General features: G+C 32.3%; 1 long non-coding RNA gene across 1 annotated transcript; it reads right to left on the bottom strand.

Moving 5' to 3' along the window:
- Window positions 1-5,793: 5,793 nt before the first annotated feature.
- Window positions 5,794-6,858, bottom strand: LOC104595389 (uncharacterized). Its single transcript, XR_016082980.1, has 2 exons — window positions 6,341-6,858; window positions 5,794-6,221 (listed from the first exon to the last, which is right to left on the bottom strand). It is a non-coding gene; the product is annotated as an uncharacterized LOC104595389 (long non-coding RNA).
- Between the last annotated feature and the right edge of the window lie 4,796 nt (window positions 6,859-11,654).

Below are 11,654 nucleotides of genomic sequence, written 5' to 3'. Positions count from 1 at the left end.
GCCTGCAATCCACCATACTGTGCTGCATGACCTGATTTACACCTCTACATTTAAGTTTTCATTAACGCATTAAAATATTAATGTTTAAGTTAAAACATAAGTTAATACATAGACATTTAAATAAAATTGCTCATGCATTAGTTGCATGGAGCCTTAGTTTACAGTTATCTAGACATTGGGGGGAGACAGTCTCGATTTGTATTAATAATTTTTTTTGATACATCGTTTGTATTAATCATTTAATTTCGTCATAATAAATCCCTTCTCATTCAGTAGCAAAAAAAAAAGTTAATACTTAAACATTGAAATAAGATGCATAAAAATATCTAACATACTAATAAGAGAAAAAATAAATAATATAATAAGACAAATAATAAAACTAAGGTAATAAAAATTAATAATTAATTAAAAATATTATTATATTTATAAATAATATTTTCATATTGTGATTATTAATAATTAATTATAATTAAAGTAATAAATTTTAATTTCAAGTTAAAAATGATTAACATAACAGAAATTTCAAATTAAATTACTATTTTTTATTTTAACAATAATAGTTATTAAAATTAATTACCATAATATTATACTTATAATAAAAAATTCTAACATTATTAAAAATTTTAAACAGTAATAAACTTAGCATAATCAAGGTTTTAAAAGGCTAAAGGCATAGTTGAGGTGCAATGGCCCAAAAAGGTGAGGCATAAGCATGAAGGCAATGCAAGGCGTAACCTTCAAAGTTTATAAGTAATAAGTTTCGGCATTTAGTTATTAAATAAAATAATAACTAATCAACTAACAATTATAAACATTTTACATTTCATATAAACAAACCAATTTAGAAGAAAGGAAACATCTTAATTGATTTGATCTATAATAGTAGTAGTAGTAGAATTTGATTTGCCTTATTGGTTTTTCTTTTTTTTTTATTTAGGTTATAATTATTGAAGTGTTATTTTCTATTTTTCTATATATTTTAAATTATAAAAATGTATATCTTTCATGGTTTTACAAGGTGTCTGAGGTGAGGTGAGGGGCGTACACCTCAAGGTGAGGCGACCAAAAATCGTTTGGCCTCGGTAGCCTCTTCAAGATATTGCAGGGCAGTAGCCTCAATTTCAATGAGGTGTACGCCTCTCGCCTCAAGGCGTATATCATTGAGGCAGTAGCCTCAAATAATTCTGGTTTAAGGGTGTAAATTTCAATTTCTATTAGGGTAAATGTGTAAAAATACAAAAAAAAAAGGATTTTAAGGTTGGAAACAAACATTTTGGGGTTTTCCCTCTTTTCTTCTTCCAGCTTTGAAATAAGAAGTGAGAACTGCAAAAAAAAAAAAAAAAACCTCTAATGCTCTCCTCAACAGCTCAACCTCCATTCTTCTTCTTTATTTTTGTAATTTTCCTATGGTTCTTGTTTGTCTTGCTGCATAGGTAATTCCAAGGTTTCAGTTTCTATTTGAAAGAGAAACTGAAAACAGAGTTTTGTTTTGAGTTTCCCATCGTTTCATTTCAATATTCAATATAACTTTTTGTTTTTTCTATTTTTTTTTTCAGGTTATAGCACAAAATATAGTTTGTTTGAACTTTGAAGTTTGTAATAGATTAACAGTGACCAACCAAGTGATCAATGACTTATGTAAGTTCTTCTTGTTCTTATTTCTTAAATCAAAATTTTATATGGTTAATCTGCTATTGTTAATTGCTTACTTAGTGTTACACATAATTATTAAAAGTTTAAAATTAAAGTTGTGGCTATGGTTATTTTGCATGCCTTTTTTTTTATTGTCACATGAAGAAGAAAATAAATGGAGTTCGAAACCATGCTTTTAGTGATAAGGGGCTTGCTTAAAAAGAAATGGATGTAATTTGACTGAACATTAAAATTTAGAATTTAGAAAACAGGATTTTAAATTTTGATTTCAGAGTTGAAACTAGGTTTTGATCTTTAATTAGGCTTGAAGCCTTGAAACTAGAATTTAAATTGAAGTATTAGTAATATGTTTGGTTCATTTGGGAATTGGAAAACTTGAATGATAGCAACGTGTAAAAAAGATGGACACAAAGACCATGTATGCATGTGATTAATAGTTAGGGCATGTTTGGCCAACATATGAGCGGCCACATTACCAGAACGAGCAACCCAATTTACTGAGTAGTGGGAGAAATTTCTAATAAAAAGTCTGCAATCTACGATCAACATGTGAATCCGCTAAGGAGCGTGAGAGCCAAACTCCAACAGACTTGTAGTCACAATTCTAGAATCTCCCTCAAGAATGATGGAAGAGAGCCCCAAATCAAAAGCAAACAAAATGGCCGTATGAGCAGTTTTTGCTTCTAATTCTTTTGGAGAAGCTTTAGGAACTTTAATGGATCTACCATAAATAAAAGCACCTGAGTGATCATGGATCACAACACCTAAACCTCCATCTGAAAACGATAAAGCACCACCAAAGTTGATTTTGTGCATAGGAGGGATAGGTTTCTACCAAAAGTGGGAGGAATCATCCAGCCTTGACATGGTAGTATTAGAAATATCCCCATTAATCGACAAAGAGCATCGAATCTCCTCCACTTAACTAATAGAAACAAATTCTAGTTAAATGTTCATAATTGGTCATAACTAGATGAACATGTTCAATATGCCTTACTTGCTAGTTGATGTTTTTAAATTTTAATGAAAGTGTGTCTACTAATTTAAAATTTTGATTTTTTTTGCCTAGTTCTATTGGTAGGAATTTGCAGGTGTGTCTACTAATGGAAGTGTGTCTTCAAAAAAGTTATTGTAATTTTTTATAGGAATTTGGAATTTTGAACATCAAGGATTCATATTTTGTAAATTAGCTACTGGATTATGTCAGGTATGTTCTTGATCCCATCTTCTTTTTATTTTTTTTCACCTTTTCTTTGGTAGTTTAGAATTTGTATTATGGTATCAAATTCTTTATGGTAATTGGTAGTCACTAGTTATTTTGATTATAGCATTGTTTTTTTGATGTTTAGATTTCATAAGAGTAACCTTGAAAAAATTTGAACACATAATTAACGGTTATTGGACTGTTATACATTAAACAAGTCACACATAATTATATAAAATTTAAATTATTTGTTTCTTTTTGTGTTTTTATTAATTATGAACTATGTTTATAATTTTTTTATTTTTTAGTTTGAGGCTTATGCCTCGCATCCGCCTTTAGCCTTTTAAAATCTTGATAATTTTTTTTATTAATTCACCAAGTAATCATTGATACTTAAGGCTTACCCTTTTTACACCTCAGAATACGCCTCACACCTTGAGTCTTGAGGCTTATGCCCCATTATGACAAAGGCTTAAGCCTCAGATCAAAGTTGTGAGGCTTAAGCCTTTTAAAACAATGGGCATAATATCATAACTTAAATTATGCATCAACAACAATTCACTAAATAAATTAAAATTTAATAAAAGTAAAAGTTATTAATTTAAAATCAATTTTAAGGTAATAAAAAAAAACACAACCCGGGTCTAGTATGGGATTGCCTTTACCCTACCTAGGCTCCTCATTTTGACACATCATTAGGCTCTGAGCCTCTAGCCACATCACCATGCCTTCCATTTCATGTTGTAACAAAGGCAGGAACTTACCAAATATTAAACATATAGAATAATTAAAAAATAATTTATTTTGATATTTTTAGTAATTAATTATTCATAAATATATAAATTTTTGAAATTTAATTTATTCATATGAATAATTATTGAACAATCATTAATAATTAATGACATTTCCTAAAAATTTTTAATACATAAATATTAATTTATTATTATTATTATATGAAATTAATTATATATTAATATTATCTAAAATTGATAATTATTACATTAAATTTTCAGATAATTTCAGAAAAGTATTGATATTGAAAATTAGTTTTGGCAATGATGTATTGACATTTTAATTTACATTGGTATTTCGGTCATTATTAAATATTAAATTCGAAAAAATATTGGGGAATTTTATCTATATTTATAATTTCCATAACTATTTAGACAATTTAATATTTTTTAAAAATTATTAAACTGGAAAATTTTAATAATTTCCATAATTAACTATTGGTAATTTACATTGGTTTTTGGTAACTAAATATTAATTTGGAAAATTATTGGGGAACTTTAACTATACTTATAATTTCCATAACTATTCAAAAAATTTAATATTTTTTTTAAAATTATTAAGTTGAAAATTTTTACAATTTACATAATTAATTATTGAAAATTTATATTGGTTTTTGGTAATTACTAAATTGGAAAATTGTTTGAGAATTTTAATATTGATATTTTCATTTGGTAATTATTAATAATTTCCGTAATTATTGGTAATTTACATTGGTTTTTGGTTTCTATTGGCAATTTTAATTTAGTGATTTCCATAAACTAATTTTCATGTTTTTTTGGTAATTTAATTTATAGTAAAGTTAATTTTAAAAAAAAATTACTTTACTGAAATTTTTTCTTTTTCATGTTTTTGGTGATTTTCCCATGCATTGCATGAGGCCCCACTAGTAATTTATTGGGTTCAGTTTGGAAAGAATACAAACACAAATACATACAATACAAATGAATACAAAATATAAGGTTTTGCACTCTACATTAGGCTCAGTTTGGAAGGAGTACAAATACTCAGCCCCGTTTGACATGTCTTTTTGCACGATCTTTTGGTTGTTTACAAGCCGGGTAGACCACGCTGCGGTCTTTTTCCATTTGATACATAATAGATCTAACCGCCAAAAGTTGGTGTGAATATGTGAGAAGCCCATTTTGGGCTGATTTCACGGGCTTGAATAACACATCACTTTAAGCAGCTAAGCTGTAGCGTACCAAACACTACATAACGACCAGAATAATGGCTAAACAGTAAACACCACCTAACTACCATTATGTCGCCTCCTTCTCTAAATGCATCTAAGTGTCGATCTCTCTCCCTCTCTAAATGCGGGACTCTTTGGTGTCTTCTATCCGTTGGATTGATATCGAGGTGATAAAAGGAGAAAATCATCTCCCTTGCTCAACTCCGTAAGCTGTTATTCTATTCCATTCAGGCCTCTCTTTCCTCCTCTTCTTTTTCTTTTGGGCCTTTGGGGTAAGATCTCTTTCCCTTTTAGATGTATAGGAAAGAAAAAGGGTTTTAGGTTTTGAGATATGAGTGTGATGGATAAGTGATTGGTGCTTAAAGCTCAAGGGGGTATGCGTAACGCGCACAAAAGTAACTGATATGAGATTCTGTCCAAAATAGAAGACGCCTCTCTAGAGTTCAGAGTCTTCAGACTCCAATGCTCTGTATCCGTTTCTGTCCTGGCATTCAATTCCTTCAACCCCACTTTCTCCTGAAATTCTGTGAAAAATGAATTGGACCCAACTTCCATTATTTCAGATTTCAGCCAAGAAAAGATCCATAGATCCCACTAACAGGAAACAGATAAATAGAAGGAAAGTTCTTTATGGGGTTACTTGGGCTTCATCTTCCATCCTGGGGTCCTTGTTTGATCATCAAAGCACATATATACACAATTACTTATTCATTCATGTATAGTTGTATACATGCAGTTGACAGTTGATTCAATTATTTATGGGTTCTGTCATCTGTGGGGAACTGGGAAAGAATCCCTTCACAGTGATTAACACCACAAAAAAAAAAGAAAAAAAAAAGAAAAAATCAGAGTTGCAGTTGGAGAAATAAACCCGTGAAATTTCCATGAATTCTTTCAGGGGGGAATCAGAAATGAGAAATTGACTGGAAAGTAGAAACCCATTTAGCCAAAGTAAAAAAATCAAAATCTTGGAGGGCCTAATCTCCAATCAATGTCTGTGTCTAGTTATCAGGCCAAGGCTGTGATATTTACAAATGGAAGAAGCAGAGCTACAGATTCCTCTTCGTTTGTTTGGACAAACAGAGTTAAGGGGGAAAAAGGACTACAGTTACAAATTAAACCGTTCGAAAAAACTTTGAAGGATTCATCAATAGGAGCAGGCCATTCTCTGAACACGATCTCTGAGAATTCCATTGTACAAAGCCATTCGATTTCCGGGCATTCCTTGGACGACGCTGCGGTTCACAGACCTGCAAACTTGATTCAAACTCAACGATTTCTTGTGGTGCTCCCTCCGGAACTCCTCGCTGTTTCCAATTGGATCAACTACGTCTTCTGCAAAGTGAACCCTTTTCTTCTTCTTGTTTCTCTTCTTCCCATCTGATCAAACACATACCCAGAAGGAGAAAAGAAAAACAGAAACAGTCAAGAAACTAGTTCAAGAAATAGAAAGAGTGTCAAATAGGAAGAGGAAAAACTGTCGAAATAAGACCTCGTACCAGAAGAGATGCAAGACCGAAGAACTGGAGCAGTGGAGTCGGAATTCCGATCGACGGCGAACTGGGTACCTGGGAGTGGCTTCTGTCGACAATAGGCTAGGAGGATTACAGTGCCCGAGACCGCCATGGCTGTTGCAAAGACCACTCCTTGGGAGCTCAAAATTGAAGACATGATGATGGATTAAGATTAACCCGGAAGAAGAAAGAAAGAAAGAACGAAGAAAGAAGAAGAAGAAGAAGAAGAAGAAGAAGAAGAAGAAGAAGAAGAAGAAGAAGAAAGGGTTGTTATTTTTCGTGGATTCAACGATGAGAAAGCGTTGCAATTTACACGTGAAACAGAGATAAATGGAAGGGTTGAGTATGAAGCAGAAAAGGTAATGTAATAATTCTGTTCCAAATAAAAGACTCAAGTTAATATTTAAATATTTAATAAATTATAATAATAATAGTAAATTAAAAATATAAAATCTTTACAGTTCTAGATTAACGTAAGCATCTGGATTTCTCGTGTCGTCAGTATTTCTGAACAGGAAGAGGAAGGTGTCTGTCTGACCTTCGCTCGTGCACCGCACGGCAAGTCGGCAACTCCAAGGGGTCACCCTCTCCTTTCTTTTGACAAAATAGAAATTAGAAAATACTATATTAATTAATATGAATTGTCCTTTTTTACCCCTGAAGCCAGTGATATCCCAGGATTGATACCTAATCATAGGACTGGCTAAGGATTGAGCAAACATGAATTATTCCACCGGTACTCTCCAAATGTCTCAAATTATGAATACTTTGGATATGCAAAAATCATGTATTTATGGTTGTTAATAATGCATACTCTTTCTTTCTTTTTTTTCTAGGTTAAATATAAAGTTAGACGCCATAATTGACATCTCTAATATTATTTAAATTTTAATGTGATTTTGATAAAAACATCTTTTGTGTGATTGGTAAATGCATTTATAAAATGTAATTTAATGAAAATTAAGTTAATCATACCAAGGTTTTAATGGGATTTATTCATCATCATCGTTCATGCCTTATCCCAATTATTCATCATATTAATACCAGTATTTAATATATCATAAATATTCATTTTATACTATGAATAATAAGATTTTTTTTTTCAATTAATAAATTCACAAATAGATAGATTAGGATAGGTATTAACGAGATTGGATTCAGTCCCTACAAAACGGTGTTCACACCATACTCATAGCCACTTACATCTATGCATTAGAAATATTTCTCCATTAATAAAAACATATAAGTACGAAAATATTCCCAATACATATTTGCAAATGGTTGTGAATATGATGTGAGTACCATTTTGTAAGGACTAAATTCGAGTTCAGTATTACCATTTAAACCTATCAACAAGTTGAAACTCCCAAATTTTATTATTTTGGTGGCCTTGAAAATCGATATATTTTTAAAGTTAAAATTAATATATATTATATGATACGATACAATACACGTCAATATTTTAAAATCATATCAGTATCGATCTATATTGATCAATAGAAGTGTGGAATGAATAAACACCAAGCCTGTTCCACTTATGCTACGTATTAATTTATAACAAATAAAGTAAATATTGACCATATATTTCATGTATATTAAATTCAAATACTATATATCATATATTGCATATGTGAATACACGTAATCTTACACTAATTAGAATGGAGATCAATACTACATACAATTCAACTGAAGCTTTATAATGCTCTATAACCCACTCGTGGACAACAGGACAATATTAATAGTTTCTTGAATTAAAGATATTTGAAATTTTGAACTTTGGATTAGACTAGCTAAGAGATGCGTTTGGTTTGATTAATAGAGATTTTTCTTATAATTAATAGAGACCGAAATAAGAAGTTCGGTCAAAGAAAGTGCACACCAAAATAAAGTCAAAAGAAAGTAGACTGTGGTCACAGTTCGTGGAGATGGTACAATGCATATGGAGTTGTAAACTGTAAATTAAAGGGAAACAGCCATATCAGTGTTGTCAGATTCGGTTCTTAACCATTTTGTCACAGGTTGAACAATTGGACCATCCGGTCCGGTTCCATCACTCCACTCACTCATATAAAAATATAATTAATGATAAATAATAAGTTGTTTTAAAATTACTTTTTTGTTTATAAAGCTACAAAGGGCTTCAGTCATCACTCTTCTTTTGATATTTTTCATAGGCTTAGTGTTTTGATCCTAATCAATATATCTAGCGGAAAAGATATGGTATGGAAAGAGTTTTGAGGAATCAAAACCCACCCATGAATTTTGATAAATAATACCTAATTGGCTATCATAATATTTATGATTCTAATTGACTTGATATCATATCTTTTCCATATCATAGTTGAACCCTATATATTAATATGAAATGGGTGTTCTCTTCGTGCATTAAATGGAATTTACTCATGTGAGTAGATTCATGGTTTCACATGCAAGCATTTTGTGAGTGTATTTGTTGGCTTTTCGGAGAAGCTTTGTCTTCGATAATGCTTCCACGACAAACAAAAGGGGTGCTTGCATCATAGAACATGTTTCCATCTCTTGTTTCCTGTGCGAAACCGCTCTAGAAAATTCGTCCACCCTCTCAACTGTTCCGCTCATGCTTGCATGTATGATACATATCCATATTTCTCTAACTCCATCTCTATCTCTTGTCTCCTATGCAAAACCACTCTAGAAAATTCTATCCCTCCTGTGTCTCAACTGTTCTGCTGAGTCTGTGCTTTGTTCTTTTGGCTCTTGCTTTCTTGGCCATATCGTTTAGTCATGGTATGTAGGTTTTAGAGATGGTTATGATTGATGTTTCAGCCAAAGATCCACCACCACCGCTAAATGGGTTTAATGATCAAAGGTCGTGGTGGAGCTAGTGCAACTTTACGAAAGTATTTCTAGCGCACATTATGCCATCCGTCTGGGTTCCCTTGAATCATCAGAGATTGTACCAAAGCCATTTTGTCTCAAGGGACTATACTAATACAACCATTCTTTGGTGGAGAGGCATGAACTCATTCAAAGATAAATACAACATAGTCCTCTAGCTCACGCTAAGCTTGGAAGCCTTGGACATTTACTGGTGACTATCTCTGTTGTGGGAGCCAACCATGATTATCCCTTGTGCAACAGGTTTGCATCTTAGAGATGGATATACTGAGGCACAGAAACTTGGAATTCTATTCTGCAATGGCCTGCACGGGTCATAGCATGGAGCAGCTGATGTGCAAGGGTATGTAAGCCATTCTTTTCAAATTCGACACAACTTTCACTTCTCCCAAACTCAACCTATATTTAGAATCATTCATGTATTTGAATCATGATATAATAGGAAACCACACCAAAAAGTCCCAACTTTTTAAACTTACTTCCCCATCCCACCTCTCTCTTCCCACTTGCAGTTCTAACTCAATTTTATAGAAGAAAATAGGGGCAAAATTGCCAAAGCATAGTAGTTCACTCTCAGTTTTATAGAGCAAAATAGGGGCAAAGCATAATCATCCCAGGTATGCATTTTCGGCATATGTGGGTCGGTTTTAATGAAAATAATTACTGACGTCTGACGATGCCATTGGATCCATTTGGTAGCCAAAACATGGTGTTTATTCTCATTAGGCTGCATTTGGTAGAGATGTAAAATCGAACCGGATACACCCCGATTCGATTTTGCAGACATTTGGTAAACATGTAACTTTACACCAAAAATCTCTCTCTCTCTCTCTCTCTCTCTCTCTCTCTTCTCCTTCTCTCCTAACAGCAGGTGGTGTTTATCGGTAGCATCGGAGCAAATCCAGATGGGCGTTCTCCTTCACTGCTACCACCTCCGATGGGGTTTGATTGGGGGAACTTAGAGGCCGATTCAGATGGGCGTTCTCTGCTTGGGCGTTCTCCTTCACCGCCACCACCTCCGACGGCATTCGATTAGGGGAACTTGGAGGCCGATTCAGATGGGTGTTCTTTGGTTCTAGGCGTTTTGCTCCTCCATGCTTGTAGCATCTCGTCGTTCCTGGGCATTTTGCTCTCGTTGGTGGCTCTGTCTTTTTGCCCCTTCTCTTTTTTGAGCTTCTGAGAAGGGAGATCTTTACACCCCGGTTCCACCCTTCTCTCTCTCTCTCTCTCCCTCTCTGATAAATCTCTCACTGCAACAAGATATAACCAAACAGGACGAGTGTAAATGGGCAAAATGGGCAGTCCATATTTTATACTCTCACCGAACCATTGTTTCTCAACTCCATCGGTGTAAAAGTGCATTTACTCCGAAAACAAATGCAGCCTTAGTTTATTTGTTTTGCAAGTTTTTGGCGCAACCAAAACAGGGGTGGTGCAATCATTTTTGTATTCTCCTAGGCATGTCTTCATAGCCCATGTTCATCATTTTTATGAAAACAGAGGTCAAAGGTGTTAGTAGATCTATTTGGTAGCCAAAACATGGTGAAAAATCACCTCTCTATCGCTACTATGGTCGCCACATTGAGCGACCGCTATAGCTTTTAAGTGGGTAAAGAAGAAGGTTTTAAATACTCGGGTTTTATACAATTGGATTTGGACCCAAAAACTAAATCCAATATTCGAATGTGATTGGTTTATTCCTTGTGGTTTAGATTGTTTTCTTTATCCAGTCAACTCCAGTCTTGATTATTTTTTTGATCAAATTACTTAAATTACTTTCTAGACCAATTTTTTTATCAAGTCAAAGCCTGCACAATTTTACTGATTTGGTTCATGAATTACTAATAATTAGCAATGATTTTTTAAAATCCTTAGAAATCAGTTGTAAATTTTGAATTATTGGTGTAATTAGTGAAAATAAAAGGTGAAAATTATTAGTTGTGAGAAAAATAGTAATGTCAATAATAATTTGTTAATTTACAATTAGCAAAATTCTTTTTTATTTTAGTAATTTGATAAGTATGGAAATCCCAGTAGTTATAGTAATTAACTAATTTTATTATTCACTAATTATTTAAAAATTTACAAAATTATGTAAAATTTACAACAATAATTTTGACAATATGATAATTTTCAAAATTTTAATGTTATTATTATTACATCATCAAATTGTAATAATTGTAAAATCATTTCACAAATATTGAGGTTATTAATAATAACCTTAATGATTGTAAAATTATTTCAAAACAATTGAGGTTATTAATAATTAAAAATTAATAACAATAATTTTTAAAATGATTTTACAATTATTACAAAAGAACTATTGAAACATATTGGTAATTATATTGTTATACATTGATAATTTCATAATGATGGTAATTTCATTAATTTATATTATCAATTTATTAGTCATCATTAAA

The sequence above is a fragment of the Nelumbo nucifera genome, chromosome 2 (genome assembly GCF_055504915.1).
Source record: "Nelumbo nucifera cultivar China Antique chromosome 2, China Antique-T2T, whole genome shotgun sequence".
Lineage (NCBI taxonomy): Eukaryota > Viridiplantae > Streptophyta > Magnoliopsida > Proteales > Nelumbonaceae > Nelumbo > Nelumbo nucifera.
Note: the sequence above shows the minus strand (reverse complement) of the source record. Positions and strands in the feature narration are given on the sequence as shown.